The sequence below is a fragment of the Centruroides sculpturatus genome, unplaced genomic scaffold, assembly GCF_000671375.1.
Source record: "Centruroides sculpturatus isolate CEXI.00-Female unplaced genomic scaffold, Cexi_2.0 scaffold1684, whole genome shotgun sequence".
Taxonomy (NCBI): Eukaryota; Metazoa; Arthropoda; class Arachnida; order Scorpiones; family Buthidae; genus Centruroides; species Centruroides sculpturatus.
The window spans coordinates 130,953-134,545 of record NW_019386301.1 but is presented as its reverse complement, the minus strand read 5'-3'; positions in this window follow the sequence as shown (position 1 = coordinate 134,545).

Genomic DNA, 3,593 nt, shown 5'->3' with positions numbered 1-3,593 from the left:
TTACAGCTGGGTCTCTTAATTGTCCATTATACGCTATAGCCGGTAATTATGCACAATTTTAGTTAATTCAATAAATTTTAGCAAATTTTTCACTTTTTCTCATAGTTAAGATATTGCACATTTGCCAAATGAATTGGGTAAGTTTTATATAAACATTATCTGTTATAGTTACTAACTTTGGATTAGCTTTTCAGGATGATCCAAACATGGTTTCATAAGTATTACGGTCAATTCCTTCATGATATGATATTGTCTTTATGAACTACACAAATCGTAAAACTTTGATCCAGTGCTAGGTTTGGTTACTTTAGAAGTCTGAAACTTAAATGCAGCAAAGCTCCCACATATATATTAGAAACAGGCCGTCTTTAATATTATTGGGTAACCGAAAACAAACTGTACCAAAAAAGGCTCTAAAAGACACCTTTCTGTTGCCATGCCTTTGTACCTTATAAAAACAGTTAGAGGTTTAAAATTTTTTTGTTTTAATTTTCGCAAAATGTTATAAACCTTAATTTTTAGAAATGAAATCATTAATGCAGCGGGGCAAATAAGTCTCATCTGTCGTTCCGGCCGCAATTTTAGAACCCATGGGTTACATTCTAACTAAGAGTTAATCGAAAAGTATGGATTAATTCGTAATGTATGAAAGAAATTTATTACGTTTATTAGAAACATTGCTAATTATGCATTTTCGCTGAACTAATCTCTTACAGTATTACATACATTACCAATCTGTAATCTTTGAAATCTGTTGGTTTACAAAATAACGTTACATTAAGGATTCGTTTTAATTTTTTTTATGTTTGAAACTTTGAAATCAAATAATTCATAGTGAAACAGAAGTGGTCACAGATCAACAAGAGATACGGCATTATTTTTTTTATGAAACCCTAAAAACCTTAAGTCCAAAATGTATAATTATTAATTAGTTAATTAATATGTACTATTATTTATAAAAGAGTTTATGTAAACAAATTTAAAAATATATGAACTTCATGAATTCGAATGAACAAATTATTTTAAAAACTTCATTTTTTAATTATTAACAATATTTCTATTATTATAATTATAATTAATCAACATCATAATATTTATTTTTATATTAATTTTAATTTTCACGAAAGAACGCAAAAAACTTAGAAAGATCGACTAGCTAATGCACGTGTAAACAGAAACGTCATACAAAATAAAACAAGAGAAAATAGAGATAAACCACATTCCGTTGCCAAATTGATTACATCTTGGCTAAGGCCAGGAAAGTAACTACAAGCTGCTAAAATGTGCTAGGTTCACCTGGGGACTAAATCATATAGCTTATAAAACTCTATACAATGGGGCAATACAAACGATGCTACTTACGCGGCCTCTGGCTGTGGTCATGTAACCAGTAAAAATTCAGTAGCAAGTAAATTACTCTCTCTTCAAGGCCAGTTTGCCATCGAAATTTCAAAGTGCTGCAGAACTGTTTTTATTAATGCGTCCCTGATACTAGCAGAGCTCCTTCCTTTGCCACTATGTATTGTAGAAAAGGTTCTAAACTACTACATCAGAAATAAAATCGTCAAGGCTCAACAACGGTCTCTACTCCTATCTACGGCTGTTGAAATGCTACGACATTGCAATTACCCTACTATCTCTGGATGGTGTCATCTGCTTCCTTCATGCATAAACATGCAGACATCAATATTAACACGGATGGGTCTCAAAGCCCCTGTTTTGTGAGTTCAAGTATTTGTATCTTCCTCCAAACTGTCATATTTTGCCAAAAATATGTTAGAAGTTAGAGATACCTCCCACATACTTCTATCTGTCAAGCTGAAGATAATGCTGACTACCAAGCTGTTCAGTTGGCCACTTTACTACCAAACAAAACTCTGTCTATCAACACTTACAGTGATACTCTCTGGTCTGTCCTAAAAGCTTAATTAATTTAAATCCCAAATGCAATAGCAGTAAAATCGCATATATCCAGCACCATATTACAAATCATGTAAATAAGATAACTTCTATATTTGTTCCTGGCCATAGTGGTATACTAGGAAAAAAGATCCTACTTTGAGGCTAAGTCAGCTGCAGAGGACAATGATTTGGATTACACTCGCATCCCTCTCTCACGTGGCAGCCATTAGAATTATATCTATGACAACGCTAAGGAAAAGTGGAATCAGTAAAATAGTTGAGCAGTAGCACTGGTAGAATAACAAGACTTTATTTTCCTAGTGTTGAATGTTAGTTCTCATCACTACTTAGACATTTAATGTTTGCTACTGCTCAACTACTTACTGAGCATACCTGGCATTGTATAACCGGGGAAAAACTGATCTTGCTTTTGCTCTACAGAAAACGTAGACACTATCGACCATATGATCTATCATTGTCCGATTTACGATCAACAGACAATTATTCTGAAATTAGAAATCTTTACGCGTGGTTTCAACTGGCTATGTCTATTGGACAAGCCTGTTCAGAAGCCATTGTTTGATGCTTTTAACAATTATGTTCAAAAAACATGGAAGTGAAGACTATTTATATTTTCTAATATCCAGCTTTACATTTTAGTTTTCACTAAAAGCCGAATACTAATTTTATGTTTACTTTGTATCGTGTATTTCGGTTCATGTATTCTTAGCGTTATACACCCATAAGAGTCGTGCACTTATTCTAATAAAAAAAAACCACCACATGGCTTTTCACCTATGACAAAAAATGTCTAGAACGTGAATCTGCTAGCGTTCCCCGAAATAACGTATTGAACCGTGTTTCCCAATTAGAAACCAATTCTCGAGCGCTGCATAAAAAAACGCGGCCGTTATGACACTATCACGTCACACGAGACAACGAGAGTTCTTAATAGAAATCGCTAAATTGAAGCCAAATTCAAAACGCCACCACTCAAAAAAATCAAAAAATCAAAATATAAATTTTACGTCAGACGAGATCTATTACTTTCCTACCCCTGAGTAAGAAATCGTAAGAAATCTTTCACCCCCATTCATCCCAAAATTCCTTAAGTAATTTATGGACGGCCTCTAATCGAGACCGTTAAACACTAACATACACTGTATATTGTGATATTCCTATCAGTTCAAACGATGTTTTTGTAAAAAACATTACCGAATGTTATAGTTATACATATTTTATTTTTTTCAAAATGTGGCCGGGTATTAATTATTTGCATAATACAACAATAAAGTTTAACATCGTTTTTAAAAAAAATAAGAGATCAAATAAGTTTCAAAGTAAAAAATATAAAGAAATGCAAAGACACAGATACTGAGTATTCTAATTTTCTTGCATCTTGTTAACAATAAATAGGCGTGTATACGTATTGCAAAAATATACCAGTTTATATTATATATGACATACTTCTAAATATAAAAGAAAAAACTTTATTTATTTGTAGTTATGTTTTACATTTGATATTTAATTTGCATGTAATAATATACTCAATTACATTAGTGAATTATAAAAATGATAATTTTAGAACACAACATTCAATTATTTTAATATTCTGCACATTAGAGCTAAACAAAAATCCAATTCATTTAAATAATTTAAATTTTACTGTATACTATATATCACTTCTTAAA